Consider the following 26,487-nt stretch of genomic DNA (forward strand, 5'->3'; position numbering starts at 1 on the left):
ACACGTGAAAGGTCCCTGGTTCGAAACCGGGCGGAAACAGTACTTTTTGACACATGCAGTAAGTAACATATTTATAAAAGAGATGAGTTGCTTTCATGAATACCTTATTTTGGAAACAGAGGTCTCTGACACATGTAAGAAGTACTGTATTTGTAACAGAGAATTTTCATAAATGCATTATGTTGGAATTTCGAATTTGTGCGATGAATATATGTACAATTTGGTTAACTCCACGGTGATAATTCTAGCAGCAGTTTCTCTAGTTTAATTGTTATCAAGTTTGCTTTACACACGAATGGTCCCCGGTTCGAGGCCGGGCGGAAACAGTTCTCTATGACAAATCCAGTAAGTACTGTATTTGTAACAGAGAATAGCTGTTCTAATAAATAGCTTATTTTTGAAATTCGAGTACATGCAATGAATATCTGTAAAACTCGGGTTACTCCTTGCTGATAAAACTAGCAGCAGTTTCTGTAGTGTAGTGGTTATCACGTTTGCTTTACACGCGAAAGGTCCCTGGTTCGAAACCGGGCGGAAACAGTGCTCTTTGACACATTCAGTTAGTGCTGTATCAACAACAGAGAATATATGTTCTCATTTTTGAAATTTGAATACATGCAATGAATATCTGTAAAACTCGGGTTACTCCTTGCTGATAATACTAGCAGCAGTTTCTGTAGTGTAGTGGTTATCACGTTCGCTTTTACACGCGAAAGGTCCCTGGTTCGAAACCGGGCGGAAACAGTGCTCTGTTTCTAATAAATAAATCATTTTTGAAATTCAAGTACATGCAATGAATATCTGTAAAACTCGGGTTACTCCTTGCTGATAATACTAGCAGCAGTTTCTGTAGTGTAGTGGTTATCACGTTTGCTTTACACGCGAAAGGTCCCTGGTTCGAAACCGGGCGGAAACAGTGCTCTGTTTCTAATAAATAAATCATTTTGAAATTCAAGTACATGCAATGAATATCTGTAAAACTCGGGTTACTCCTTGCTGATAATACTAGCAGCAGTTTCTGTAGTGTAGTGGTTATCACGTTTGCTTTACACGTGAAAGGTCCCTGGTTCGAAACCGGGCGGAAACAGTGCTCTTTGACACATTTTTGAAATTCAATACATGCAATGAATATCTGTAAAACTCGGGTTACTCCTTGCTGATAGTACTAGCAGCAGTTTCTGTAGTGTAGTGGTTATCACGTTGCTTTACATGAAAGGTCCCTGGTTCGAAACCGGGCGGAAACAGTGCTCTTTTGACACATGCAGTAAGTAACATATTTATTACCTTATTTTGGAAACAGAGGTCTCTGACACATAAGAAGTACTGTATTTGTAACAGAGAATAGCTGTTCTAATAAATAGCTTATTTTGAAATTCGAGTACATGCAATGAATATCTGTAAAACTCGGGTTACTCCTTGCTGATAAAACTAGCAGCAGTTTCTGTAGTGTAGTGGTTATCACGTTTGCTTTACACGCGAAAGGTCCCTGGTTCGAAACCGGGCGGAAACAGTGCTCTTTGACACATTCAGTTAGTGCTGTATACATAAATATAATGATTGTTTTTTTTTTGAAATTTGAATACATGCAATGAATATCTGTAAAACTCGGGTTACTCCTTGCTGATAATACTAGCAGCAGTTTCTGTAGTGTAGTGGTTTTCACGTTTGCTTTACACGTGAAAGGTCCCTGGTTCGAAACCGGGCGGAAACAGTGCTCTTTGACACATTCATTTAGTGCTGTATCAGGAAATTCGAATACATGCAATGAATATCTGTAAAACTCGGGTTACTCCTTGCTGATAGTACTAGCAGCAGTTTCTGTAGTGTAGTGGTTATCACGTTCGCTTTACACGCGAAAGGTCCCTGGTTCGAAACCGGGCGGAAACAGTGCTCTGTTTCTAATAAATAAATCATTTTTGAAATTCGAGTACATGCAATGAATATCTGTAAAACTCGGGTTACTCCTTGCTGATAATACTAGCAGCAGTTTCTGTAGTGTAGTGGTTATCACGTTCGCTTTACACGTGAAAGGTCCCTGGTTCGAAACCGGGTGGAAACAGTACTTTTTGACACATGCAGTAAGTAACATATTTATAAAAGAGATGAGTTGCTTTCATGAATACCTTATTTTGGAAACAGAGGTCTCTGACACATGTGAGAAGTACTGTATTTGTAACAGAGAATTTTCATAAATGGATTATGTTGGAATTTCGAATTCGTGCGATGAATATATGTACAATTTGGTTTACTCCACAGTAATAATTCGAGCAGCAGTTTCTAGTTTAATTGTTATCAAGTTTGCTTTACACGCGAATGGTCCCGGTTCGAGGCCGGGCGGAAACAGTTCTCTATGACAAATCCAGTAAGTACTGTATTGTAACAGAGAATAGCTGTTCTAATAAATAGCTTATTTTTGAAATTCGAGTACATGCAATGAATATCTGTAAAACTCGGGTTACTCCTTGCTGATAATACTAGCAGCAGTTTCTGTAGTGTAGTGGTTATCACGTTTGCTTTACACGCGAAAGGTCCCTGGTTCGAAACCGGGCGGAAACAGTGCTCTTTGACACATTCAGTTAGTGCTGTATAAATATATGTTCTCATGAATAGCTTTTTGAAATTTGAATACATGCAATGAATATCTGTAAAACTCGGGTTACTCCTTGCTGATAATACTAGCAGCAGTTTCTGTAGTGTAGTGGTTATCACGTTTGCTTTACACGTGAAAGGTCCCTGGTTCGAAACCGGGCGGAAACAGTGCTCTTTGACACATTCATTTAGTGCTGTATCAGGAAATTCGAATACATGCAATGAATATCTGTAAAACTCGGGTTACTCCTTGCTGATAAAACTAGCAGCAGTTTCTGTAGTGTAGTGGTTATCACGTTCGCTTTACACGCGAAAGGTCCCTGGTTCGAAACCGGCGCGGAAACAGTGCTCTGTTTCTAATAAATAACTCATTTTTGAAATTCAAGTAAATGCAATGAATATCTGTAAAACTCGGGTTACTCCTTGCTGATAAAACTAGCAGCAGTTTCTGTAGTGTAGTGGTTATCACGTTTGCATTACACGCGAAATTCCCTGGTTCGAAACCGGGCGGAAACAGTGCTCTTTGACACATTCATTTAGTGCTGTATCAGGAAATTCGAATACATGCAATGAATATCTGTAAAACTCGGGTTACTCCTTGCTGATAATACTAGCAGCAGTTTCTGTAGTGTAGTGGTTATCACGTTCGCTTTACACGTGAAAGGTCCCTGGTTCGAAACCGGGCGGAAACAGTGCTCTGTTTCTAATAAATAAATAAATTTTTTGAAATTCAAGTACATGCAATGAATATCTGTAAAACTCGGGTTACTCCTTGCTGATAAGTACTAGCAGCAGTTTCTGTAGTGTAGTGGTTATCACGTTCGCTTTACACGCGAAAGGTCCCTGGTTCGAAACCGGGCGGAAACAGTGCTCTGTTTCTAATAAATAATTTTTGAAATTCGAGTACATGCAATGAATATCTGTAAAACTCGGGTTACTCCTTGCTGATAGTACTAGCAGCAGTTTCTGTAGTGTAGTGGTTATCACGTTCGCTTTACACGTGAAAGGTCCCTGGTTCGAAACCGGGCGGAAACAGTACTTTTTGACACATGCAGTAAGTAACATATTTATAAAAGAGATGAGTTGCTTTCATGAATACCTTATTTTGGAAACAGAGGTCTCTGACACTAAGAAGTACTGTATTTGTAACAGAGAATAGCTGTTCTAATAAATAGCTTATTTTTGAAATTCAAGTACATGCAATGAATATCTGTAAAACTCGGGTTACTCCTTGCTGATAAAACTAGCAGCAGTTTCTGTAGTGTAGTGGTTATCACGTTTGCTTTACACGTGAAAGGTCCCTGGTTCGAAACCGGGCGGAAACAGTGCTCTGACACATTCAGTTAATAAAGAATATATGTTCTCATGAATAACTTTTTTTGGAAATTTGAATACATGCAATGAATATCTGTAAAACTCGGGTTACTCCTTGCTGATAATACTAGCAGCAGTTTCTGTAGTGTAGTGGTTATCACGTTTGCTTTACACGTGAAAGGTCCCTGGTTCGAAACCGGGCGGAAACAGTGCTCTTTGACACATTCATTTAGTGCTGTATCAGGAAATTCGAATACATGCAATGAATATCTGTAAAACTCGGGTTACTCCTTGCTGATAGTACTAGCAGCAGTTTCTGTAGTGTAGTGGTTATCACGTTCGCTTTACACGCGAAATTTCCTTGGTTCGAAACTGGGCGGAAACAGTGCTCTGTTTCTAATAAATAAATCATTTTTGAAATTCGAGTACATGCAATGAATATCTGTAAAACTCGGGTTACTCCTTGCTGATAATACTAGCAGCAGTTTCTGTAGTGTAGTGGTTATCACGTTGACTTTACCCGCGAAAGGTCCCTGGTTCGAAACTGGCGCGGAAACAGTGCTCTGTTTCTAATAAATAACTCATTTTTTGAAATTCAAGTACATGCAATGAATATCTGTAAAACTCGGGTTACTCCTTGCTGATAATACTAGCAGCAGTTTCTGTAGTGTAGTGGTTATCACGTTCGCTTTACACGCGAAAGGTCCCTGGTTCGAAACCGGCGTGGAAACAGTGCTCTGTTTCTAATAAATTTAGTTTTGAAATTCAAGTACATGCAATGAATATCTGTAAAACTCGGGTTACTCCTTGCTGATAGTACTAGCAGCAGTTTCTGTAGTGTAGTGGTTATCACGTTCGCTTTACACGTGAAAGGTCCCTGGTTCGAAACCGGGCGGAAACAGTACTTTTGACACATGCAGTAAGTAACATATTTATAAAAGAGATGAGTTGCTTTCATGAATACCTTATTTTGGAAACAGAGGTCTCTGACACATGCAATGAAGTACTGTATTTGTAACAGAGAATTTTCATAAATGCATTATGTTGGAATTTCGAATTTGTGCGATGAATATATGTACAATTTGGTTTACTCCACAGTGATAATTCTAGCAGCAGTTTCTGTAGTTTAATTGTTATCAAGTTTGCTTTACACACGAATGGTCCCTGGTTCGAAACCGGGCGGAAACAGTTCTCTATGACAAATCCAGTAAGTACTGTATTTGTAACAGAGAATAGCTGTTCTAATAAATAGCTTATTTTTGAAATTCGAGTACATGCAATGAATATCTGTAAAACTCGGGTTACTCCTTGCTGATAGTACTAGCAGCAGTTTCTGTAGTGTAGTGGTTATCACGTTTGCTTTACACGCGAAAGGTCCCTGGTTCGAAACCGGGCGGAAACAGTGCTCTTTGACACATTCAGTTAGTTGTATATAACAGAGAATATAATGAATAGCTTTTTTTGAAATTCAATACATGCAATGAATATCTGTAAAACTCGGGTTACTCCTTGCTGATAATACTAGCAGCAGTTTCTGTAGTGTAGTGGTTATCACGTTCGCTTTACACGCGAAAGGTCCCTGGTTCGAAACCGGCGCGGAAACAGTGCTCTGTTTCTAATAAATAACTCATTTTTGAAATTCAAGTACATGCAATGAATATCTGTAAAACTCGGGTTACTCCTTGCTGATAATACTAGCAGCAGTTTCTGTAGTGTAGTGGTTATCACGTTCGCTTTACACGCGAAAGGTCCCTGGTTCGAAACCGGGCGGAAACAGTGCTCTGTTTCTAATAAATAACTCATTTTTGAAATTCAAGTACATGCAATGAATATCTGTAAAACTCGGGTTACTCCTTGCTGATAATACTAGCAGCAGTTTCTGTAGTGTAGTGGTTATCACGTTTGCTTTACACGTGAAAGGTCCCTGGTTCGAAACCGGGCGGAAACAGTGCTCTTTGACACATTCATTTAGTGCTGTATCAGGAAATTCGAATACATGCAATGAATATCTGTAAAACTCGGGTTACTCCTTGCTGATAGTACTAGCAGCAGTTTCTGTAGTGTAGTGGTTATCACGTTCGCTTTACACGCGAAAGGTCCCTGGTTCGAAACCGGGCGGAAACAGTGCTCTGTTTCTAATAAATAACTCATTTTTGAAATTCAAGTACATGCAATGAATATCTGTAAAACTCGGGTTACTCCTTGCTGATAATACTAGCAGCAGTTTCTGTAGTGTAGTGGTTATCACGTTTGCTTTACACGTGAAAGGTCCCTGGTTCGAAACCGGGCGGAAACAGTGCTCTTTGACACATTCATTTAGTGCTGTATCAGGAAATTCGAATACATGCAATGAATATCTGTAAAACTCGGGTTACTCCTTGCTGATAGTACTAGCAGCAGTTTCTGTAGTGTAGTGGTTATCACGTTGCTTTACACGCGAAAGGTCCCTGGTTCGAAACCGGGCGGAAACAGTGCTCTGTTTCTAATAAATAAATCATTTTTGAAATTCGAGTACATGCAATGAATATCTGTAAAACTCGGGTTACTCCTTGCTGATAGTACTAGCAGCAGTTTCTGTAGTGTAGTGGTTATCACGTTCGCTTTACACGTGAAAGGTCCCTGGTTCGAAACCGGGCGGAAACAGTACTTTTGACACAAGTAAGTAACATATTTATAAAAGAGATCTGCTTTCAAATACCTTATTTTGGAAACAGAGGTCTCTGACACATGTAAGAAGTACTGTATTTGTTTGTTCTAATAAATAGCTTATTTTTGAAATTCGAGTACATGCAATGAATATCTGTAAAACTCGGGTTACTCCTTGCTGATAAAACTAGCAGCAGTTTCTGTAGTGTAGTGGTTATCACGTTTGCTTTACACGCGAAAGGTCCCTGGTTCGAAACCGGGCGGAAACAGTGCTCTTTGACACATTCAGTTAGTGCTGTATCAACAACAGAGAATATATGTTCTCATGAATAACTTTTTTTGGAAATTTGAATACATGCAATGAATATCTGTAAAACTCGGGTTACTCCTTGCTGATAATACTAGCAGCAGTTTCTGTAGTGTAGTGGTTATCACGTTTGCTTTACACGTGAAAGGTCCCTGGTTCGAAACCGGGCGGAAACAGTGCTCTTTGACACATTCATTTAGTGCTGTATCAGGAAATTCGAATACATGCAATGAATATCTGTAAAACTCGGGTTACTCCTTGCTGATAGTACTAGCAGCAGTTTCTGTAGTGTAGTGGTTATCACGTTGCTTTACACGCGAAAGGTCCCTGGTTTGAAACCGGGCGGAAACAGTGCTCTGTTTCTAATAAATAACTACTTTTTTGAAATTCAAGTACATGCAATGAATATCTGTAAAACTCGGGTTACTCCTTGCTGATAATACTAGCAGCAGTTTCTGTAGTGTAGTGGTTATCACGTTCGCTTTACACGCGAAAGGTCCCTGGTTCGAAACCGGGCGGAAACAGTGCTCTGTTTCTAATAAATAAATCATTTTTGAAATTCAAGTACATGCAATGAATATCTGTAAAACTCGGGTTACTCCTTGCTGATAATACTAGCAGCAGTTTCTGTAGTGTAGTGGTTATCACGTTCGCTTTACACGTGAAAGGTCCCTGGTTCGAAACCGGGCGGAAACAGTACTTTTGACACATGCAGTAAGTAACATATTTATAAAAGAGATGAGTTGCTTTCATGAATACCTTATTTTGGAAACAGAGGTCTCTGACACATGTAAGAAGTACTGTATTTGTAACAGAGAATTTTCATAAATGCATTATGTTGGAATTTGAATATCGATGAATATATGTACAATTTGGTTACTCCACAGTGATAATTCTAGCAGCAGTTTCTGTAGTTTAATTGTTATCAAGTTTGCTTTACACACGAATGGTCCCTGGTTCGAGGCCGGGCGGAAACAGTTCTCTATGACAAATCCAGTAAGTACTGTATTTGTAACAGAGAATAGCTGTTCTAATAAATAGCTTATTTTTGAAATTCGAGTACATGCAATGAATATCTGTAAAACTCGGGTTACTCCTTGCTGATAATACTAGCAGCAGTTTCTGTAGTGTAGTGGTTATCACGTTGCTTTACACGTGAAAGGTCCCTGGTTCGAAAACCGGGCGGAAACAGTGCTCTTTTTCAATAAATAAATCAGGAAATTGAATACATGCAATGAATATCTGTAAAACTCGGGTTACTCCTTGCTGATAATACTAGCAGCAGTTTCTGTAGTGTAGTGGTTATCACGTTGCTTTACACGTGAAAGGTCCCTGGTTCGAAACCGGGCGGAAACAGTGCTCTGTTTCTAATAAATAACTCATTTTTGAAATTTGAGTACATGCAATGAATATCTGTAAAACTCGGGTTACTCCTTGCTGATAATACTAGCAGCAGTTTCTGTAGTGTAGTGGTTATCACGTTCGCTTTACACGTGAAAGGTCCCTGGTTCGAAACCGGGCGGAAACAGTGCTCTGTTTCTAATAAATAAATAGTGCTGTATTTTGAAATTGAGTACATGCAATGAATATCTGTAAAACTCGGGTTACTCCTTGCTGATAGTACTAGCAGCAGTTTCTGTAGTGTAGTGGTTATCACGTTCGCTTTACACGTGAAAGGTCCCTGGTTCGAAACCGGGCGGAAACAGTACTTTTGACACATGCAGTAAGTAACATTTATAAAAGAGATGAGCTCTGTTTCATGTAAGAAGTAATAAAGAAACTTATTTTTGAAATTCAAGTACATGCAATGAATATCTGTAAAACTCGGGTTACTCCTTGCTGATAATACTAGCAGCAGTTTCTGTAGTGTAGTGGTTATCACGTTTGCTTTACACGCGAAAGGTCCCTGGTTCGAAACCGGGCGGAAACAGTGCTCTTTGACACATTCAGTTAGTCTGTATACAGAAATATAATGAATAGCTTTTTTTGGAAATTTGAATACATGCAATGAATATCTGTAAAACTCGGGTTACTCCTTGCTGATAATACTAGCAGCAGTTTCTGTAGTGTAGTGGTTATCACGTTTGCTTTACACGTGAAAGGTCCCTGGTTCGAAACCGGGCGGAAACAGTGCTCTTTTCACATTCATTTTTTTGAAATTCAAGTACATGCAATGAATATCTGTAAAACTCGGGTTACTCCTTGCTGATAGTACTAGCAGCAGTTTCTGTAGTGTAGTGGTTATCACGTTCGCTTTACACGCGAAAGGTCCCTGGTTCGAAACCGGGCGGAAACAGTGCTCTGTTTCTAATAAATAACTCATTTTTGAAATTCAAGTACATGCAATGAATATCTGTAAAACTCGGGTTACTCCTTGCTGATAATACTAGCAGCAGTTTCTGTAGTGTAGTGGTTATCACGTTCGCTTTACACGTGAAAGGTCCCTGGTTCGAAACCGGGCGGAAACAGTGCTCTTTGACACATAAATTTAGTGCTTTTGAAATTGAATACATGCAATGAATATCTGTAAAACTCGGGTTACTCCTTGCTGATAATACTAGCAGCAGTTTCTGTAGTGTAGTGGTTATCACGTTCGCTTTACACGTGAAAGGTCCCTGGTTCCCTTTTGACACATGGTAACATATTTATAAAAGAGATGAGTTGCTTTCATGCTTATTTTGGAAACAGTGCTCTGTATTTTAACAGAGAATAAATAAATAGCTTATTTTTGAAATTCAAGTACATGCAATGAATATCTGTAAAACTCGGGTTACTCCTTGCTGATAAAACTAGCAGCAGTTTCTGTAGTGTAGTGGTTATCACGTTTGCTTTACACGCGAAAGGTCCCTGGTTCGAAACCGGGCGGAAACAGTGCTCTTTGACACATTCAGTTAGTGCTGTATTCAAAGAGAATAATGTTCTCATGAATAGTTTTTTTTGAAATTTGAATACATGCAATGAATATCTGTAAAACTCGGGTTACTCCTTGCTGATAATACTAGCAGCAGTTTCTGTAGTGTAGTGGTTATCACGTTTGCTTTACACGTGAAAGGTCCCTGGTTCGAAACCGGGCGGAAACAGTGCTTTTGACACATTCATTTTTGCTGTATCAGGAAATTCGAATACATGCAATGAATATCTGTAAAACTCGGGTTACTCCTTGCTGATAGTACTAGCAGCAGTTTCTGTAGTGTAGTGGTTATCACGTTCGCTTTACACGCGAAAGGTCCCTGGTTCGAAACCGGGCGGAAACAGTGCTCTGTTTCTAATAATAAATCATTTTTGAAATTCAAGTACATGCAATGAATATCTGTAAAACTCGGGTTACTCCTTGCTGATAATACTAGCAGCAGTTTCTGTAGTGTAGTGGTTATCACGTTCGCTTTACACGCGAAAGGTCCCTGGTTCGAAACCGGGCGGAAACAGTGCTCTGTTTCTAATAAATGCTGTATTTTTGAAATTCGAAGTACATGCAATGAATATCTGTAAAACTCGGGTTACTCCTTGCTGATAGTACTAGCAGCAGTTTCTGTAGTGTAGTGGTTATCACGTTCGCTTTACACGCGAAAGGTCCCTGGTTCGAAACCGGGCGGAAACAGTGCTCTGTTTCTAATAAATAAATCATTTTTGAAATTCAAGTACATGCAATGAATATCTGTAAAACTCGGGTTACTCCTTGCTGATAATACTAGCAGCAGTTTCTGTAGTGTAGTGGTTATCACGTTCGCTTTACACGTGAAAGGTCCCTGGTTCGAAACCGGGCGGAAACAGTACTTTTTGACACATGCAGTAAGTAACATATTTATAAAAGAGATGAGTTGCTTTCATGAATACCTTATTTTGGAAACAGAGGTCTCTGACACATGTAAGAAGTACTGTATTTGTAACAGAGAATTTTCATAAATGCATTATGTTGGAATTTCGAATTTGTGCGATGAATATATGTACAATTTGGTTAACTCCACGGTGATAATTCTAGCAGCAGTTTCTCTAGTTTAATTGTTATCAAGTTTGCTTTACACACGAATGGTCCCCGGTTCGAGGCCGGGCGGAAACAGTTCTCTATGACAAATCCAGTAAGTACTGTATTTGTAACAGAGAATAGCTGTTCTAATAAATAGCTTATTTTTGAAATTCGAGTACATGCAATGAATATCTGTTAAACTCGGGTTACTCCTTGCTGATAATACTAGCAGCAGTTTCTGTAGTGTAGTGGTTATCACGTTCGCTTTACACGCGAAAGGTCCCTGGTTCGAAACCGGGCGGAAACAGTGCTTTCTGTTTGCTGTATCATAAATAATGTTCTCATCTTTTTTGAAATTTGAAGTACATGCAATGAATATCTGTAAAACTCGGGTTACTCCTTGCTGATAATACTAGCAGCAGTTTCTGTAGTGTAGTGGTTATCACGTTCGCTTTACACGCGAAAGGTCCCTGGTTCGAAACCGGCGAGGAAACAGTGCTCTGTTTCTAATAAATACCTCATTTTTGAAATTCAAGTACATGCAATGAATATCTGTAAAACTCGGGTTACTCCTTGCTGATAATACTAGCAGCAGTTTCTGTAGTGTAGTGGTTATCACGTTCGCTTTACACGCGAAAGGTCCCTGGTTCGAAACCGGCGCGGAAACAGTGCTCTGTTTCTAATAAATACCTCATTTTTGAAATTCAAGTACATGCAATGAATATCTGTAAAACTCGGGTTACTCCTTGCTGATAAAACTAGCAGCAGTTTCTGTAGTGTAGTGGTTTTCACGTTTGCTTTACACGTGAAAGGTCCCTGGTTGAAACCGGGCGGAAACAGTGCTCTTTGACACATTCATTTAGTGCTGTATCATGAATACATGCAATGAATATCTGTAAAACTCGGGTTACTCCTTGCTGATAGTACTAGCAGCAGTTTCTGTAGTGTAGTGGTTATCACGTTTGCTTTACACGCGAAAGGTCCCTGGTTGAAACCGGGCGGAAACAGTGCTCTGTTTCTAATAAATAACTCATTTTTGAAATTCAAGTACATGCAATGAATATCTGTAAAACTCGGGTTACTCCTTGCTGATAATACTAGCAGCAGTTTCTGTAGTGTAGTGGTTATCACGTTCGCTTTACACGCGAAAGGTCCCTGGTTCGAAACCGGGCGGAAACAGTGCTCTGTTTCTAATAAATAACTCATTTTTGAAATTCAAGTACATGCAATGAATATCTGTAAAACTCGGGTTACTCCTTGCTGATAGTACTAGCAGCAGTTTCTGTAGTGTAGTGGTTATCACGTTCGCTTTACACGTGAAAGGTCCCTGGTTCGAAACCGGGCGGAAACAGTACTTTTTGACACATGCAGTAAGTAACATATTTATAAAAGAGATGAGTTGCTTTCATGAATACCTTATTTTGGAAACAGTGAAGTACTGTATTTGTAACAGAGAATAGCTGTTCTAATAAATAGCTTATTTTTGAAATTCAAGTACATGCAATGAATATCTGTAAAACTCGGGTTACTCCTTGCTGATAAAACTAGCAGCAGTTTCTGTAGTGTAGTGGTTATCACGTTTGCTTTACACGCGAAAGGTCCCTGGTTCGAAACCGGGCGGAAACAGTGCTCTTTGACACATTCAGTTAGTGCTGTATCAACAACAGAGAAAATGTTCTCATGAACTTTTTTTGAAATTTGAATACATGCAATGAATATCTGTAAAACTCGGGTTACTCCTTGCTGATAATACTAGCAGCAGTTTCTGTAGTGTAGTGGTTATCACGTTTGCTTTACACGTGAAAGGTCCCTGGTTCGAAACCGGGCGGAAACAGTGCTCTTTGACACATTCATTTAGTGCTGTATCAGGAAATTGAATACATGCAATGAATATCTGTAAAACTCGGGTTACTCCTTGCTGATAGTACTAGCAGCAGTTTCTGTAGTGTAGTGGTTATCACGTTCGCTTTACACGCGAAAGGTCCCTGGTTCGAAACCGGGCGGAAACAGTGCTCTGTTTCTAATAAATAAATCATTTTTGAAATTCAAGTACATGCAATGAATATCTGTAAAACTCGGGTTACTCCTTGCTGATAAAACTAGCAGCAGTTTCTGTAGTGTAGTGGTTATCACGTTTGCTTTACACGTGAAAGGTCCCTGGTTCGAAACCGGGCGGAAACAGTGCTCTGTTTCTAATAAATAAATCATTTTTGAAATTCGAGTACATGCAATGAATATCTGTAAAACTCGGGTTACTCCTTGCTGATAATACTAGCAGCAGTTTCTGTAGTGTAGTGGTTATCACGTTCGCTTTACACGTGAAAGGTCCCTGGTTCGAAACCGGGCGGAAACAGTACTTTTTGACACATGCAGTAAGTAACATATTTATAAAATAGATGAGTTGCTTTCATGAATACCTTATTTTGGAAACAGAGGTCTCTGACACATGTAAGAAGTACTGTATTTGTAACAGAGAATTTTCATAAATGCATTATGTTGGAATTTCGAATTACATGCAATGAATATATGTACAATTTGGTTTACTCCTTGCTGATAATACTAGCAGCAGTTTCTGTAGTTTAAGTGTTATCAGTTTGCTTTACACACGAATGGTCCCTGGTTCGAGGCCGGGCGGAAACAGTTCTCTATGACAAATCCAGTAAGTACTGTATTTGTAACAGAGAATAGCTGTTCTAATAAATAGCTTATTTTTGAAATTCGAGTACATGCAATGAATATCTGTAAAACTCGGGTTACTCCTTGCTGATAGTACTAGCAGCAGTTTCTGTAGTGTAGTGGTTATCACGTTCGCTTTACACGCGAAAGGTCCCTGGTTCGAAACCGGGCGGAAACAGTGCTTTCTGTTTCTGTATCAACAACAGAGAATATAATAAATAACTTTTTTGAAATTGAATACATGCAATGAATATCTGTAAAACTCGGGTTACTCCTTGCTGATAATACTAGCAGCAGTTTCTGTAGTGTAGTGGTTATCACGTTTGCTTTACACGTGAAAGGTCCCTGGTTCGAAACCGGGCGGAAACAGTCCGCTTTGACACATTCATTTAGTGCTGTATCAGGAAATTCGAATACATGCAATGAATATCTGTAAAACTCGGGTTACTCCTTGCTGATAATACTAGCAGCAGTTTCAGTAGTGTAGTGGTTATCACGTTCGCTTTACACGCGAAAGTTCCTTGGTTCGAAACCGGGCAGAAACAGTGCTCTGTTTCTAATAAATAATTTTTGAAATTCAAGTACATGCAATGAATATCTGTAAAACTCGGGTTACTCCTTGCTGGTAAAACTAGCAGCAGTTTCTGTAGTGTAGTGGTTATCACGTTTGCTTTACACGCGAAAGGTCCCTGGTTCGAAACCGGGCGGAAACAGTCCGCTTTGACACATTCATTTAGTGCTGTATCAGGAAATTAGAATACATGCAATGAATATCTGTAAAACTCGGGTTACTCCTTGCTGATAAGTACTAGCAGCAGTTTCTGTAGTGTAGTGGTTATCACGTTGCTTTACACGCGAAAGGTCCCTGGTTCGAAACCGGGCGGAAACAGTGCTCTGTTTCTAATAAATAATAATTTTTGAAATTCGAGTACATGCAATGAATATCTGTAAAACTCGGGTTACTCCTTGCTGATAGTACTAGCAGCAGTTTCTGTAGTGTAGTGGTTATCACGTTCGCTTTACACGTGAAAGGTCCCTGGTTTGAAACCGGGCAGAAACAGTGCTCTGTTTCTAATAAATAACTCATTTTTGAAATTTAAGTACATGCAATGAATATCTGTTAAACTCAAGTTACTCCTTGCTGATAATACTAGCAGCAGTTTCTGTAGTGTAGTGGTTATCAAGTTCGCTTTACATGCGAAATGTCCCTGGTTCGAAACCGGGTGGAAACAGTGCTCTTTGACACATTCATTTAGTTGAAATTGAATACATGCAATGAATATCTGTAAAACTCGGGTTACTCCTTGCTGATAATACTAGCAGCAGTTTCTGTAGTGTAGTGGTTATCACGTTTGCTTTACACGCGAAAGGTCCCTGGTTCGAAACCGGGCGGAAACAGTGCTCTGTTTCTAATAAATTAATTTTTGAAATTGAGTACATGCAATGAATATCTGTAAAACTCGGGTTACTCCTTGCTGATAGTACTAGCAGCAGTTTCTGTAGTGTAGTGGTTATCACGTTCGCTTTACACGCGAAAGTTCCTTGGTTCGAAACCGGGCGGAAACAGTGCTCTGTTTCTAATAAATAAATCATTTTTGAAATTCGAGTACATGCAATGAATATCTGTAAAACTCGGGTTACTCCTTGCTGATAGTACTAGCAGCAGTTTCTGTAGTGTAGTGGTTATCACGTTCGCTTTACACGTGAAAGGTCCCTGGTTCGAAACCGGGCGGAAACAGTACTTTTTGACACATGCAGTAAGTAACATATTTATAAAAGAGATGAGTTGCTTTCATGAATACCTTATTTTGGAAACAGAGGTCTCTGACACATGTAAGAAGTACTGTATTTGTAACAGAGAATAGCTGTTCTAATAAATAGCTTATTTTTGAAATTCAAGTACATGCAATGAATATCTGTAAAACTCGGGTTACTCCTTGCTGATAATACTAGCAGCAGTTTCTGTAGTGTAGTGGTTATCACGTTCGCTTTACACGCGAAAGGTCCTTGGTTCGAAACCGGGCGGAAACAGTGCTCTGTTTCTAATAAATAACTCATTTTTGAAATTCAAGTACATGCAATGAATATCTGTAAAACTCGGGTTACTCCTTGCTTATAGTACTAGCAGCAGTTTCTGTAGTGTAGTGGTTATCACGTTCGCTTTACACGCGAAAGGTCCCTGGTTCGAAACCGGGTGGAAACAGTGCTCTGTTTCTAATAAATAAATCATTTTTGAAATTCAAGTACATGCAATGAATATCTGTAAAACTCGGGTTACTCCTTGCTGATAATACTAGCAGCAGTTTCTGTAGTGTAGTGGTTATCACGTTGCTTTACACGCGAAAGGTCCCTGGTTCGAAACCGGGCGGAAACAGTGCTTTTGACACATCAGTAAGTAACATATTTATAAAAGAGATGAGTTGTTTCATGAATACCTTATTTTGGAAACAGAGGTCTCTGACACATGTGAGAAGTACTGTATTTGTAACAGAGAATTTTCATAAATGGATTATGTTGGATTTCTGAATTCGTGCGATGAATAAATGTAAAATTTGGTTACTCCTTGTGATAATACTAGCAGCAGTTTCTGTAGTTTATTGGTTATCAAGTTTGCTTTACACACGAATGGTCCCTGGTTCGAAACCGGGCGGAAACAGTGCTCTGACAAATCCAGTTACTGTATTTGTAACAGAATAAATAAATAGCTTATTTTTGAAATTTGAGTACATGCAATGAATATCTGTAAAACTCGGGTTACTCCTTGCTGATAGTACTAGCTGCAGTTTCTGTAGTGTAGTGGTTATCACGTTCGCTTTACACGCGAAAGGTCCCTGGTTCGAAACCGGTGCGGAAACAGTGCTCTGTTTCTAATAAATAACTTATTTTTGAAATTCGAGTACATGCAATGAATATCTGTAAAACTCGGGTTACTCCTTGCTGATAGTACTAGCAGCAGTTTCTGTAGTGTAGTGGTTATCACGTTCGCTTTACACGCGAAAGGTCCCTGGTTAGAAACCGGGCGGAAACAGTACTTTTTGACACATGCAGTAAGTAACATATTTATAAAAGAGATGAGTTGCTTTCATGAATACCTTATTTTGGAAACAGAGGTCTCTGACACATGTAAGAAGTACTGTATTTGTAACAGAGAATTTTCAGAAATGGATTATGTTGGAATTTCGAATTCGTGCAATGAATAAATGTAAAATTTGGTTTACTCCACAGTAATAATTCGAGCAGCACTTTCTCTAGTTTAGTAGTTATCAGTTTGTGAAAGGTCCCTGGTTCGAAACCGGGCGGAAACAGTGCTCTTTGACACATGCAGTAAGTAACATATTTATAAAAGAGATGAGTTGCTTTCATGAATACCTTATTTTGGAAACAGAGGTCTCTGAGTACATGCAATGTAATATTTGTAAAAGAATTTTCATAAATGGATTATGTTGGAATTTCGAATTTGTGCGATGAATATTACAATTTGGTTTACTCCACAGTAATAATACTAGCAGCAGTTTCTGTAGTTTAATGGTTATCAAGTTTGCTTTACACACGAATGGTCCCTGGTTCGAAACCGGGCGGAAACAGTGACAAATCCAGTAAGTCTGTATTTGTAACAGAGAATAGCTGTTCTAATAAATAGCTTATTTTTGAAATTCGAGTACATGCAATGAATATCTGTAAAACTCGGGTTACTCCTTGCTGATAGTACTAGTAGCAGTTTCAGTAGTGTAGTGGTTATCACATTTGCTTTACACGCGAAATGTCCCTGGTTCGAAACCGGGCGGAAACAGTGCTCTGTTTCTAATAAATAACTCATTTTTGAAATTCAAGTACATGCAATGAATATCTGTAAAACTCGGGTTACTCCTTGCTGATAATACTAGCAGCAGTTTCTGTAGTGTAGTGGTTATCACGTTTGCTTTACACGCGAAAGGTCCCTGGTTCGAAACCGGGCGGAAACAGTGCTCTGTTTCTAATAAATAATCATTTTTGAAATTCAAGTACATGCAATGAATATCTGTAAAACTCGGGTTACTCCTTGCTGATAATACTAGCAGCAGTTTCTGTAGTGTAGTGGTTATCACGTTCGCTTTACACGTGAAAGGTCCCTGGTTCGAAACCGGGCGGAAACAGTGCTCTGTTTTGAATAAATTTATGTGCTGTATTTTAACAGAGAAATAAATCATTATGTTGGAAGTACATGCAATGAATATCTGTAAAATTTGGTTACTCCTTGCTGATAATACTAGCAGCAGTTTCTGTAGTGTAGTGGTTATCACGTTTGCTTTACACGCGAAAGGTCCCTGGTTCGAAACCGGGCGGAAACAGTTCTCTTGACACATGCAGTAAGTAACATATTTATAAAAGAGATGAGTTGCTTTCATGAATACCTTATTTTGGAAACAGAGGTCTCTGACACATGTGAGAAGTACTGTATTTGTAACAGAGAATTTTCATAAATGGATTATGTTGGAATTTCGAACATGCAATGAATATATGTACAATTTGGTTACTCCACAGTGATAATTCTAGCAGCAGTTTCTGTAGTTTAATTGTTATCAAGTTTGCTTTACACACGAATGGTCCCTGGTTCGAGGCCGGGCGGAAACAGTTCTCTATGACAAATCCAGTAAGTACTGTATTTGTAACAGAGAATAGCTGTTCTAATAAATAGCTTATTTTTGAAATTCGAGTACATGCAATGAATATCTGTAAAACTCGGGTTACTCCTTGCTGATAGTACTAGCTGCAGTTTCTGTAGTGTAGTGGTTATCACGTTCGCTTTACACGCGAAAGGTCCCTGGTTCGAAACCGGTGCGGAAACAGTGCTCTGTTTCTAATAAATAACTCATTTTTGAAATTCAAGTACATGCAATGAATATCTGTAAAACTCGGGTTACTCCTTGCTGATAAAACTAGCAGCAGTTTCTGTAGTGTAGTGGTTATCACGTTTGCTTTACACGCGAAAGGTCCCTGGTTCGAAACCGGGCGGAAACAGTGCTCTGTTTCTAATAAATAAATAATTTTTGAAATTCAAGTACATGCAATGAATATCTGTAAAACTCGGGTTACTCCTTGCTGATAATACTAGCAGCAGTTTCTGTAGTGTAGTGGTTATCACGTTTGCTTTACACGCGAAAGGTCCCTGGTTCGAAACCGGGCGGAAACAGTGCTCTTTGACACATTCATTTAGTGCTGTATCAGGAAATTCGAATACATGCAATGAATATCTGTAAAACTCGGGTTACTCCTTGCTGATAATACTAGCAGCAGTTTCAGTAGTGTAGTGGTTATCACGTTCGCTTTACACGCGAAAGTTCCTTGGTTCGAAACCGGGCGGAAACAGTGCTCTGTTTCTAATAAATAAATAATTTTTGAAATTCGAGTACATGCAATGAATATCTGTAAAACTCGGGTTACTCCTTGCTGATAGTACTAGTAGCAGTTTCTGTAGTGTAGTGGTTATCACGTTCGCTTTACACGTGAAAGGTCCCTGGTTCGAAACCGGGCGGAAACAGTACTTTTTGACACATGCAGTAAGTAACATATTTATAAAAGAGATGAGTTGCTTTCATGAATACCTTATTTTGGAAACAGAGGTCTCTGACACATGTAAGAAGTACTGTATTTGTAACAGAGAATTTTCATAAATAGATTATTTTGGAAATTCGAATACATGCAATGAATATCTGTAAAACTCGGGTTACTCCTTGCTGATAATACTAGCAGCAGTTTCTGTAGTGTAGTGGTTATCACGTTTGCTTTACACGCGAAAGGTCCCTGGTTCGAAACCGTGCGGAAACAGTGCTCTGTTTATAATAAATAACTCATTTTTGAAATTCGAGTACATGCAATGAATATCTGTAAAACTCGGGTTACTCCTTGCTGATAGTACTAGCAGCAGTTTCTGTAGTGTAGTGGTTATCACGTTCGCTTTACACGCGAAAGGTCCCTGGTTCGAAACCGTGTGGAATAAGTGCTCTTTTTTCTAATAAATAACTCATTTTTGAAATACAAGTACATGCAATGAATATCTGTAAAACTCGGGTTACTCCTTGCTGATAATACTAGCAGCAGTTTCTGTAGTGTAGTGGTTATCACGTTCGCTTTACACGCGAAAGGTCCCTGGTTCGAAACCGGGCGGAAACAGTACTTTTTGATACATGCAGTAAGTAACATATTTATAAAAGAGATGAGTTGCTTTCATGAATACCTTATTTTGGAAACAGAGGTCTCTGACACATGTGAGAAGTACTGTATTTGTAACAGATAATTTTCATAAATGGATTATGTTGCATTTGTGCGATGAATATATGTACAATTTGGTTTACTCCACAGTAATAATTCTAGCAGCAGTTTCTCTAGTTTAATTGTTATCAAGTTTGCTTTACACACGAATGGTCCCCGGTTCGAGGCCGGGCGGAAACAGTTCTCTGTTGACAAATCCAGTAAGTACTGTATTTGTAACAGAGAATAGCTGTTCTAATAAATAGCTTATTTTTGAAATTCGAAGTACATGCAATGAATATCTGTAAAACTCGGGTTACTCCTTGCTGATAGTACTAGCAGCAGTTTCTGTAGTGTAGTGGTTATCACGTTCGCTTTACACGCGAAAGGTCCCTGGTTCGAAACCGGGCGGAAACAGTGCTCTGTTTCTAATAAATAACTCATTTTTGAAATTCAAGTACATGCAATGAATATCTGTAAAACTCGGGTTACTCCTTGCTGATAATACTAGCAGCAGTTTCTGTAGTGTAGTGGTTATCACGTTTGCTTTACACGAAAGGTCCCTGGTTCGAAACCGGGCGGAAACAGTGCTCTGTTTCTAATAAATAACTCATTTTTGAAATTCAAGTACATGCAATGAATATCTGTAAAACTCGGGTTACTCCTTGCTGATAATACTAGCAGCAGTTTCTGTAGTGTAGTGGTTATCACGTTGCTTTACACGCGAAAGGTCCCTGGTTGAAACCGGGCGGAAACAGTGCTCTGTTTCTAATAAATAACTCATTTTGAAATTCAAGTACATGCAATGAATATCTGTAAAACTCGGGTTACTCCTTGCTGATAATACTAGCAGCAGTTTCTGTAGTGTAGTGGTTATCACGTTTGCTTTACAACGAAAGGTCCCTGGGTTTGAACCGGGCGGAAACAGTGCTCAGTTCTCTTGTTAGTCTGTAATCAAAGAAATTTTTAAATAGCTTATTTTGAAAAGTACATGCAATGAATATCTGTAAAACTCGGGTTACTCCTTGCTGATAGTACTAGCAGCAGTTTCTGTAGTGTAGTGGTTATCACGTTCGCTTTACACGTGAAAGGTCCCTGGTTTGAAACCGGGCAGAAACAGTGCTCTGTTTCTAATAAATAACTCATTTTTGAAATTTAAGTACATGCAATGAATATCTGTTAAACTCAAGTTACTCCTTGCTGATAATACTAGCAGCAGTTTCTGTAGTGTAGTGGTTATCACGTTCGCTTTACACGCGAAAGGTCCCTGGTTCGAAACCGGGCGGAAACAGTGCTCTTTGACACATTCAGTAAGTAACATATTTATAAAAGAGATGAGTTGCTTTCATGAATACCTTATTTTGGAAACAGAGGTCTCTGTACATGCAATGAATATCTGTAAAACAGAGGTTACTCCTTGCTGATGAATGCATTATGTTGGAGCTTTCGAAGATTGGTTAATTCACAGTGATAATTCTAGCAGCAGTTTCTGTAGTGTAGTGGTTATCACGTTTGCTTTACACACGAAAGGTCCCTGGTTCGAAACCGGGGCGGAAACAGTACTTTTGACACATGCAGTAAGTAACATATTTATAAAAGAGATGAGTTGCTTTCATGAATACCTTATTTTGGAAACAGAGGTCTCTGACACATGTGAGAAGTACTGTATTTGTAACAGAGAATTTTCATAAATGGATTATGTTGGAATTTCGGTACGTGCAATGAATATATGTAAATTTGGTTTACTCCACAGTAATAATTCTAGCAGCAGTTTCTCCAGTTTAATTGTTATCAAGTTTGCTTTACACACGAATGGTCCCTGGTTCGAAACCGGGCGGAAACAGTGACAAATCCAGTTAGTACTGTATTTTAACAGAGAATAGCTGTTCTAATAAATAGCTTATTTTTGAAATTCGAGTACATGCAATGAATATCTGTAAAACTCGGGTTACTCCTTGCTGATAATACTAGCAGCAGTTTCTGTAGTGTAGTGGTTATCACGTTCGCTTTACACGCGAAAGGTCCCTGGTTCGAAACCGGGCGGAAACAGTACTTTTTGACACATGCAGTAAGTAACTATTTATAAAAGAGATGAGTTGCTTTCATGAATACCTTATTTTGGAAACAAGGTCTCTGACACATGTGAGAAGTACTGCAATGAATATGGATTATGTTGGAAAACTCGTGGTGAACTATGTACAATTTGCTGATAATAATTCTAGCAGCAGTTTCTCCAGTTTAATTGTTATCAAGTTTGCTTTACACACGAATGGTCCCCGGTTCGAGGCCGGGCGGAAACAGTTCTCTATGACAAATCCAGTAAGTACTGTATTTGTAACAGAGAATAGCTGTTCTAATAAATAGCTTATTTTTGAAATTCGAGTACATGCAATGAATATCTGTAAAACTCGGGTTACTCCTTGCTGATAGTACTAGCAGCAGTTTCTGTAGTGTAGTGGTTATCACGTTCGCTTTACACGCGAAAGGTCCCTGGTTCGAAACCGGGCGGAAACAGTGCTCTGTTTCTAATAAATAACTCATTTTTGAAATTCAAGTACATGCAATGAATATCTGTAAAACTCGGGTTACTCCTTGCTGATAATACTAGCAGCAGTTTCTGTAGTGTAGTGGTTATCACGTTGACTTTACCCGCGAAAGGTCCCTGGTTCGAAACTGGCGCGGAAACAGTGCTCTGTTTCTAATAAATAACTCATTTTTTGAAATTCAAGTACATGCAATGAATATCTGTAAAACTCGGGTTACTCCTTGCTGATAATACTAGCAGCAGTTTCTGTAGTGTAGTGGTTATCACGTTTGCTTTACACGTGAAAGGTCCCTGGTTCGAAACCGGGCGGAAACAGTACTTTTGACACATGCAGTAAGTAACATATTTATAAAAGAGATGAGTTGCTTTCATGAATACCTTATTTTGGAAACAGAGGTCTCTGACACATGTAAGAAGTACATGTAACATTTTCATGAATATCTGTGGAAAACTCGATGAATAAATGTAAAATTTGGTTACTCCTTGCTGATAAAACTAGCAGCAGTTTCTCTAGTTTATAGTTATCAAGTTTGCTTTACACACGAATGGTCCCTGGTTCGAAGCCGGGCGGAAACAGTTTCTATGACACATGCAGTAAGTAACATATTTATAAAAGAGATGAGTTGCTTTCATGAATACCTTATTTTGGAAACAGAGGTCTTGACACATGTGAGAAGTACTGTATTTGTAACAGAGAATGAAGGTCGATGAATATATGTACAATTTGGTTTACTCCACAGCTAATAATTCTAGCAGCAGTTTCTCCAGTTTAATTGTTATCAAGTTTGCTTTACACACGAAAGGTCCTGGTTCGAAACCGGGGGCGGAAACAGTGCTCTATGACAAATCCAGTAAGTACTGTATTTGTAACAGAGAATAGCTGTTCTAATAAATAGCTTATTTTGAAATTCAAGTACATGCAATGAATATCTGTAAAACTCGGGTTACTCCTTGCTGATAGTACTAGCAGCAGTTTCTGTAGTGTAGTGGTTATCACGTTCGCTTTACACGCGAAAGGTCCCTGGTTCGAAACCGGGCGGAAACAGTGCTCTGTTTCAAATAAATAACTCATTTTTGAAATTCAAGTACATGCAATGAATATCTGTAAAACTCGGGTTACTCCTTGCTGATAATACTAGCAGCAGTTTCTGTAGTGTAGTGGTTATCACGTTCGCTTTACACGTGAAAGGTCCCTGGTTCGAAACCGGGCGGAAACAGTACTTTTTGACACATGCAGTAAGTAACATATTTATAAAAGAGATGAGTTGCTTTCATGAATACCTTATTTTGGAAACAGAGGTCTCTGACACATGTAAGAAGTACTGTATTTGTAACAGAGAATTTTCATAAATGCATTATGTTGGAATTTCGAATTTGTGCGATGAATATATGTAAATTTGGTTAACTCCAAAGTGATAAAACTAGCAGCAGTTTCTGTAGTTTAGTTGTTATCAAGTTTGCTTTACACACGAATGGTCCCTGGTTCGAAACCGGGCGGAAACAGTTCTCTATGACTCTGTACTGTCTAACAGAGAATAGCTGTTCTAATAAATAGCTTATTTTTGAAATTTGAATACATGCAATGAATATCTGTAAAACTCGGGTTACTCCTTGCTGATAATACCAGCAGCAGTTTCTGTAGTGTAGTGGTTTTCACGTTTGCTTTACACGTGAAAGGTCCCTGGTTCGAAACCGAGCGGAAACAGTGCTATGTTTCTAATAAATAACTCATTTTTGAAATTCAAGTACATGCAATGAATATCTGTAAAACTCGGGTTACTCCTTGCTGATAATACCAGCAGCAGTTTCTGTAGTGTAGTGGTTATCACGTTTGCTTTACACGTGAAAGGTCCCTGGTTCGAAACCGAGCGGAAACAGTGCTATGTTTCTAATAAATAACTCATTTTTGAAATTCAAGTACATGCAATGAATATCTGTAAAACTCGGGTTACTCCTTGCTGATAAAACTAGCAGCAGTTTCATTAGTGTAGTGGTTATCACGTTCGCTTTACACGCGAAAGGTCCCTGGTTCGAAACCGGGCGGAAACAGTGCTCTGTTTCTAATAAATAACATTTTTGAAATTAAGTTGCAATGAATATCTGTAAAACTGTACTCCTTGCTGATAATACTAGCAGCAGTTTCTGTAGTGTAGTGGTTATCACGTTCGCTTTACACGCGAAAGGTCCCTGGTTCGAAACCGGGCGGAAACAGTGCTCTGTTTCTAATAAATAAATTTTTGAAATTCAAGTACATGCAATGAATATCTGTAAAACTCAGGTTACTCCTTGCTGATAATACTAGCAGCAGTTTCTGTAGTGTAGTGGTTATCACGTTCGCTTTACACGTGAAAGGTCCCTGGTTCGAAACCGGGCGGAAACAGTACTTTTGACACATGCAGTAAGTAACATATTTATAAAAGAGATGAGTTGCTTTCATGAATACCTTATTTTGGAAACAGAGGTCTCTGACACATGTAAGAAGTACTGTATTTGTAACAGAGAATTTTCATAAATGCATTATGTTGGAATTTCGAATTTGTGCGATGAATATATGTACAATTTGGTTAACTAGTAATAATTCTAGCAGCAGTTTCTCTAGTTTAATTGTTATCAAGTTTGCTTTACACACGAATGGTCCCCGGTTCGAACCGGGCGGAAACAGTGACAAATCCAGTAAGTCTGTATTTGTAACAGAGAATAGCTGTTCTAATAAATAGCTTATTTTTGAAATTCAAGTACATGCAATGAATATCTGTAAAACTCGGGTTACTCCTTGCTGATAATACTAGCAGCAGTTTCTGTAGTGTAGTGGTTATCACGTTCGCTTTACACGCGAAAGGTCCTTGGTTCGAAACCGGGCGGAAACAGTGCTCTGTTTCTAATAAATAACTCATTTTTGAAATTCAAGTACATGCAATGAATATCTGTAAAACTCGGGTTACTCCTTGCTTATAGTACTAGCAGCAGTTTCTGTAGTGTAGTGGTTATCACGTTCGCTTTACACGCAAAAGTTCCTTGGTTTGAAACCGGGCGGAAACAGTGCTCTGTGTCAAAAAAATAACTCATTTTTGAAATTCAAGTACATGCAATGAATATCTGTAAAACTCGGGTTACTCCTTGCTGATAATACTAGCAGCAGTTTCTGTAGTGTAGTGGTTATAACGTTCGCTTTACAAGCGAAATTCCCTGGTTCGAAACCGGGCGGAAACAGTGCTCTTTGACACATTCATTTAGTGCTGTACAACAGAGATATATGTTCTCATGAATACTTTGAAATTTGAATACATGCAATGAATATCTGTAAAACTCGGGTTACTCCTTGCTGATAATACTAGCAGCAGTTTCTGTAGTGTAGTGGTTTCACGTTTGCTTTACACGTGAAAGGTCCCTGGTTCGAAACCGGGCGGAAACAGTGCTCTGTTTCAATAAATAACTTATTTTTGAAATTTGAGTACATGCAATGAATATCTGTAAAACTCGGGTTACTCCTTGCTGATAATACTAGCAGCAGTTTCTGTAGTGTAGTGGTTATCACGTTTGCTTTACACGCGAAAGGTCCCTGGTTCGAAACCTGGCGGAAACAGTGCTCTGTTTCTAATAAATAACTTATTTTTGAAATTCAAGTACATGCAATGAATATCTGTAAAACTCGGGTTACTCCTTGCTGATAATACTAGCAGCAGTTTCTGTAGTGTAGTGGTTATCACGTTCGCTTTACACGCGAAAGGTCCCTGGTTCGAAACCGGGCGGAAACAGTGCTCTGTTTCTAATAATTAAGTGCTGTTTTGAAATTCAAATACATGCAATGAATATCTGTAAAACTCGGGTTACTCCTTGCTGATAATACTAGCAGCAGTTTCTGTAGTGTAGTGGTTATCACGTTGCTTTACACGCGAAAGGTCCCTGGTTCGAAACCGGGCGGAAACAACAGTGCTCTGTATCAACAACAGAGAATATATGTTCTCATAAATGGCTGTATTTTGAAATTCAAGTACATGCAATGAATATCTGTAAAACTCGGGTTACTCCTTGCTGATAATACTAGCAGCAGTTTCTGTAGTGTAGTGGTTATCACGTTTGCTTTACACGTGAAAGGTCCCTGGTTGAAACCGGGCGGAAACAGTGCTCTTTGACACATTGTTAGTGCTGTATCAACAACAAATAAATGAATCTTTGGAAATTTGAATACATGCAATGAATATCTGTAAAACTCGGGGA

General features: G+C 38.9%; 52 non-coding genes across 52 annotated transcripts; all 52 read left to right on the forward strand.

The window, feature by feature from the left end:
* Nucleotides 1–467: 467 nt before the first annotated feature.
* On the forward strand, nucleotides 468–540 carry trnav-uac (transfer RNA valine (anticodon UAC)). Its single transcript has one exon. It is a non-coding gene; the product is annotated as a tRNA-Val (tRNA).
* A 1,274-nt stretch (nucleotides 541–1,814) lies between these two features.
* trnav-uac (transfer RNA valine (anticodon UAC)) lies at nucleotides 1,815–1,887 on the forward strand. Its single transcript has one exon. It is a non-coding gene; the product is annotated as a tRNA-Val (tRNA).
* A 1,321-nt stretch (nucleotides 1,888–3,208) lies between these two features.
* On the forward strand, nucleotides 3,209–3,281 carry trnav-uac (transfer RNA valine (anticodon UAC)). Its single transcript has one exon. It is a non-coding gene; the product is annotated as a tRNA-Val (tRNA).
* Nucleotides 3,282–3,383: 102 nt separating this feature from the next.
* On the forward strand, nucleotides 3,384–3,456 carry trnav-uac (transfer RNA valine (anticodon UAC)). The gene has a single exon. It is a non-coding gene; the product is annotated as a tRNA-Val (tRNA).
* Nucleotides 3,457–3,551: 95 nt separating this feature from the next.
* trnav-uac (transfer RNA valine (anticodon UAC)) lies at nucleotides 3,552–3,624 on the forward strand. The gene has a single exon. It is a non-coding gene; the product is annotated as a tRNA-Val (tRNA).
* A 1,107-nt stretch (nucleotides 3,625–4,731) lies between these two features.
* Nucleotides 4,732–4,804, forward strand: trnav-uac (transfer RNA valine (anticodon UAC)). The gene has a single exon. It is a non-coding gene; the product is annotated as a tRNA-Val (tRNA).
* Nucleotides 4,805–5,232: 428 nt separating this feature from the next.
* trnav-uac (transfer RNA valine (anticodon UAC)) lies at nucleotides 5,233–5,305 on the forward strand. The gene has a single exon. It is a non-coding gene; the product is annotated as a tRNA-Val (tRNA).
* Nucleotides 5,306–5,606: 301 nt separating this feature from the next.
* On the forward strand, nucleotides 5,607–5,679 carry trnav-uac (transfer RNA valine (anticodon UAC)). Its single transcript has one exon. It is a non-coding gene; the product is annotated as a tRNA-Val (tRNA).
* Nucleotides 5,680–5,954: 275 nt separating this feature from the next.
* On the forward strand, nucleotides 5,955–6,027 carry trnav-uac (transfer RNA valine (anticodon UAC)). Its single transcript has one exon. It is a non-coding gene; the product is annotated as a tRNA-Val (tRNA).
* A 446-nt stretch (nucleotides 6,028–6,473) lies between these two features.
* trnav-uac (transfer RNA valine (anticodon UAC)) lies at nucleotides 6,474–6,546 on the forward strand. Its single transcript has one exon. It is a non-coding gene; the product is annotated as a tRNA-Val (tRNA).
* Nucleotides 6,547–6,745: 199 nt separating this feature from the next.
* On the forward strand, nucleotides 6,746–6,818 carry trnav-uac (transfer RNA valine (anticodon UAC)). The gene has a single exon. It is a non-coding gene; the product is annotated as a tRNA-Val (tRNA).
* Nucleotides 6,819–7,307: 489 nt separating this feature from the next.
* trnav-uac (transfer RNA valine (anticodon UAC)) lies at nucleotides 7,308–7,380 on the forward strand. Its single transcript has one exon. It is a non-coding gene; the product is annotated as a tRNA-Val (tRNA).
* A 99-nt stretch (nucleotides 7,381–7,479) lies between these two features.
* Nucleotides 7,480–7,552, forward strand: trnav-uac (transfer RNA valine (anticodon UAC)). Its single transcript has one exon. It is a non-coding gene; the product is annotated as a tRNA-Val (tRNA).
* A 759-nt stretch (nucleotides 7,553–8,311) lies between these two features.
* trnav-uac (transfer RNA valine (anticodon UAC)) lies at nucleotides 8,312–8,384 on the forward strand. The gene has a single exon. It is a non-coding gene; the product is annotated as a tRNA-Val (tRNA).
* Nucleotides 8,385–8,488: 104 nt separating this feature from the next.
* Nucleotides 8,489–8,561, forward strand: trnav-uac (transfer RNA valine (anticodon UAC)). Its single transcript has one exon. It is a non-coding gene; the product is annotated as a tRNA-Val (tRNA).
* A 152-nt stretch (nucleotides 8,562–8,713) lies between these two features.
* Nucleotides 8,714–8,786, forward strand: trnav-uac (transfer RNA valine (anticodon UAC)). The gene has a single exon. It is a non-coding gene; the product is annotated as a tRNA-Val (tRNA).
* A 293-nt stretch (nucleotides 8,787–9,079) lies between these two features.
* Nucleotides 9,080–9,152, forward strand: trnav-uac (transfer RNA valine (anticodon UAC)). The gene has a single exon. It is a non-coding gene; the product is annotated as a tRNA-Val (tRNA).
* Nucleotides 9,153–9,251: 99 nt separating this feature from the next.
* trnav-uac (transfer RNA valine (anticodon UAC)) lies at nucleotides 9,252–9,324 on the forward strand. The gene has a single exon. It is a non-coding gene; the product is annotated as a tRNA-Val (tRNA).
* A 330-nt stretch (nucleotides 9,325–9,654) lies between these two features.
* On the forward strand, nucleotides 9,655–9,727 carry trnav-uac (transfer RNA valine (anticodon UAC)). Its single transcript has one exon. It is a non-coding gene; the product is annotated as a tRNA-Val (tRNA).
* A 310-nt stretch (nucleotides 9,728–10,037) lies between these two features.
* On the forward strand, nucleotides 10,038–10,110 carry trnav-uac (transfer RNA valine (anticodon UAC)). Its single transcript has one exon. It is a non-coding gene; the product is annotated as a tRNA-Val (tRNA).
* A 98-nt stretch (nucleotides 10,111–10,208) lies between these two features.
* On the forward strand, nucleotides 10,209–10,281 carry trnav-uac (transfer RNA valine (anticodon UAC)). Its single transcript has one exon. It is a non-coding gene; the product is annotated as a tRNA-Val (tRNA).
* A 100-nt stretch (nucleotides 10,282–10,381) lies between these two features.
* trnav-uac (transfer RNA valine (anticodon UAC)) lies at nucleotides 10,382–10,454 on the forward strand. The gene has a single exon. It is a non-coding gene; the product is annotated as a tRNA-Val (tRNA).
* A 99-nt stretch (nucleotides 10,455–10,553) lies between these two features.
* Nucleotides 10,554–10,626, forward strand: trnav-uac (transfer RNA valine (anticodon UAC)). The gene has a single exon. It is a non-coding gene; the product is annotated as a tRNA-Val (tRNA).
* A 428-nt stretch (nucleotides 10,627–11,054) lies between these two features.
* trnav-uac (transfer RNA valine (anticodon UAC)) lies at nucleotides 11,055–11,127 on the forward strand. Its single transcript has one exon. It is a non-coding gene; the product is annotated as a tRNA-Val (tRNA).
* A 799-nt stretch (nucleotides 11,128–11,926) lies between these two features.
* Nucleotides 11,927–11,999, forward strand: trnav-uac (transfer RNA valine (anticodon UAC)). Its single transcript has one exon. It is a non-coding gene; the product is annotated as a tRNA-Val (tRNA).
* Nucleotides 12,000–12,098: 99 nt separating this feature from the next.
* On the forward strand, nucleotides 12,099–12,171 carry trnav-uac (transfer RNA valine (anticodon UAC)). Its single transcript has one exon. It is a non-coding gene; the product is annotated as a tRNA-Val (tRNA).
* A 202-nt stretch (nucleotides 12,172–12,373) lies between these two features.
* On the forward strand, nucleotides 12,374–12,446 carry trnav-uac (transfer RNA valine (anticodon UAC)). Its single transcript has one exon. It is a non-coding gene; the product is annotated as a tRNA-Val (tRNA).
* Nucleotides 12,447–12,756: 310 nt separating this feature from the next.
* On the forward strand, nucleotides 12,757–12,829 carry trnav-uac (transfer RNA valine (anticodon UAC)). The gene has a single exon. It is a non-coding gene; the product is annotated as a tRNA-Val (tRNA).
* Nucleotides 12,830–13,100: 271 nt separating this feature from the next.
* Nucleotides 13,101–13,173, forward strand: trnav-uac (transfer RNA valine (anticodon UAC)). The gene has a single exon. It is a non-coding gene; the product is annotated as a tRNA-Val (tRNA).
* A 428-nt stretch (nucleotides 13,174–13,601) lies between these two features.
* trnav-uac (transfer RNA valine (anticodon UAC)) lies at nucleotides 13,602–13,674 on the forward strand. Its single transcript has one exon. It is a non-coding gene; the product is annotated as a tRNA-Val (tRNA).
* Nucleotides 13,675–14,136: 462 nt separating this feature from the next.
* Nucleotides 14,137–14,209, forward strand: trnav-uac (transfer RNA valine (anticodon UAC)). Its single transcript has one exon. It is a non-coding gene; the product is annotated as a tRNA-Val (tRNA).
* A 612-nt stretch (nucleotides 14,210–14,821) lies between these two features.
* trnav-uac (transfer RNA valine (anticodon UAC)) lies at nucleotides 14,822–14,894 on the forward strand. Its single transcript has one exon. It is a non-coding gene; the product is annotated as a tRNA-Val (tRNA).
* Nucleotides 14,895–15,161: 267 nt separating this feature from the next.
* trnav-uac (transfer RNA valine (anticodon UAC)) lies at nucleotides 15,162–15,234 on the forward strand. The gene has a single exon. It is a non-coding gene; the product is annotated as a tRNA-Val (tRNA).
* A 220-nt stretch (nucleotides 15,235–15,454) lies between these two features.
* On the forward strand, nucleotides 15,455–15,527 carry trnav-uac (transfer RNA valine (anticodon UAC)). The gene has a single exon. It is a non-coding gene; the product is annotated as a tRNA-Val (tRNA).
* Nucleotides 15,528–15,626: 99 nt separating this feature from the next.
* On the forward strand, nucleotides 15,627–15,699 carry trnav-uac (transfer RNA valine (anticodon UAC)). Its single transcript has one exon. It is a non-coding gene; the product is annotated as a tRNA-Val (tRNA).
* A 1,686-nt stretch (nucleotides 15,700–17,385) lies between these two features.
* On the forward strand, nucleotides 17,386–17,458 carry trnav-uac (transfer RNA valine (anticodon UAC)). Its single transcript has one exon. It is a non-coding gene; the product is annotated as a tRNA-Val (tRNA).
* A 98-nt stretch (nucleotides 17,459–17,556) lies between these two features.
* trnav-uac (transfer RNA valine (anticodon UAC)) lies at nucleotides 17,557–17,629 on the forward strand. The gene has a single exon. It is a non-coding gene; the product is annotated as a tRNA-Val (tRNA).
* A 122-nt stretch (nucleotides 17,630–17,751) lies between these two features.
* Nucleotides 17,752–17,824, forward strand: trnav-uac (transfer RNA valine (anticodon UAC)). Its single transcript has one exon. It is a non-coding gene; the product is annotated as a tRNA-Val (tRNA).
* A 597-nt stretch (nucleotides 17,825–18,421) lies between these two features.
* trnav-uac (transfer RNA valine (anticodon UAC)) lies at nucleotides 18,422–18,494 on the forward strand. The gene has a single exon. It is a non-coding gene; the product is annotated as a tRNA-Val (tRNA).
* A 99-nt stretch (nucleotides 18,495–18,593) lies between these two features.
* Nucleotides 18,594–18,666, forward strand: trnav-uac (transfer RNA valine (anticodon UAC)). Its single transcript has one exon. It is a non-coding gene; the product is annotated as a tRNA-Val (tRNA).
* Nucleotides 18,667–18,941: 275 nt separating this feature from the next.
* On the forward strand, nucleotides 18,942–19,014 carry trnav-uac (transfer RNA valine (anticodon UAC)). Its single transcript has one exon. It is a non-coding gene; the product is annotated as a tRNA-Val (tRNA).
* Nucleotides 19,015–19,573: 559 nt separating this feature from the next.
* Nucleotides 19,574–19,646, forward strand: trnav-uac (transfer RNA valine (anticodon UAC)). Its single transcript has one exon. It is a non-coding gene; the product is annotated as a tRNA-Val (tRNA).
* Nucleotides 19,647–20,068: 422 nt separating this feature from the next.
* On the forward strand, nucleotides 20,069–20,141 carry trnav-uac (transfer RNA valine (anticodon UAC)). Its single transcript has one exon. It is a non-coding gene; the product is annotated as a tRNA-Val (tRNA).
* An 801-nt stretch (nucleotides 20,142–20,942) lies between these two features.
* Nucleotides 20,943–21,015, forward strand: trnav-uac (transfer RNA valine (anticodon UAC)). Its single transcript has one exon. It is a non-coding gene; the product is annotated as a tRNA-Val (tRNA).
* Nucleotides 21,016–21,700: 685 nt separating this feature from the next.
* On the forward strand, nucleotides 21,701–21,773 carry trnav-uac (transfer RNA valine (anticodon UAC)). The gene has a single exon. It is a non-coding gene; the product is annotated as a tRNA-Val (tRNA).
* A 392-nt stretch (nucleotides 21,774–22,165) lies between these two features.
* Nucleotides 22,166–22,238, forward strand: trnav-uac (transfer RNA valine (anticodon UAC)). Its single transcript has one exon. It is a non-coding gene; the product is annotated as a tRNA-Val (tRNA).
* Nucleotides 22,239–23,241: 1,003 nt separating this feature from the next.
* Nucleotides 23,242–23,314, forward strand: trnav-uac (transfer RNA valine (anticodon UAC)). The gene has a single exon. It is a non-coding gene; the product is annotated as a tRNA-Val (tRNA).
* A 99-nt stretch (nucleotides 23,315–23,413) lies between these two features.
* trnav-uac (transfer RNA valine (anticodon UAC)) lies at nucleotides 23,414–23,486 on the forward strand. Its single transcript has one exon. It is a non-coding gene; the product is annotated as a tRNA-Val (tRNA).
* Nucleotides 23,487–24,407: 921 nt separating this feature from the next.
* Nucleotides 24,408–24,480, forward strand: trnav-uac (transfer RNA valine (anticodon UAC)). Its single transcript has one exon. It is a non-coding gene; the product is annotated as a tRNA-Val (tRNA).
* A 96-nt stretch (nucleotides 24,481–24,576) lies between these two features.
* On the forward strand, nucleotides 24,577–24,649 carry trnav-uac (transfer RNA valine (anticodon UAC)). The gene has a single exon. It is a non-coding gene; the product is annotated as a tRNA-Val (tRNA).
* A 414-nt stretch (nucleotides 24,650–25,063) lies between these two features.
* Nucleotides 25,064–25,136, forward strand: trnav-uac (transfer RNA valine (anticodon UAC)). The gene has a single exon. It is a non-coding gene; the product is annotated as a tRNA-Val (tRNA).
* An 815-nt stretch (nucleotides 25,137–25,951) lies between these two features.
* On the forward strand, nucleotides 25,952–26,024 carry trnav-uac (transfer RNA valine (anticodon UAC)). Its single transcript has one exon. It is a non-coding gene; the product is annotated as a tRNA-Val (tRNA).
* The last annotated feature ends 463 nt before the right edge of the window (nucleotides 26,025–26,487 follow it).

This window comes from Oncorhynchus keta, unplaced genomic scaffold (assembly GCF_023373465.1).
Source record: "Oncorhynchus keta strain PuntledgeMale-10-30-2019 unplaced genomic scaffold, Oket_V2 Un_contig_22453_pilon_pilon, whole genome shotgun sequence".
In the NCBI taxonomy this organism is placed as follows: Eukaryota; Metazoa; Chordata; class Actinopteri; order Salmoniformes; family Salmonidae; genus Oncorhynchus; species Oncorhynchus keta.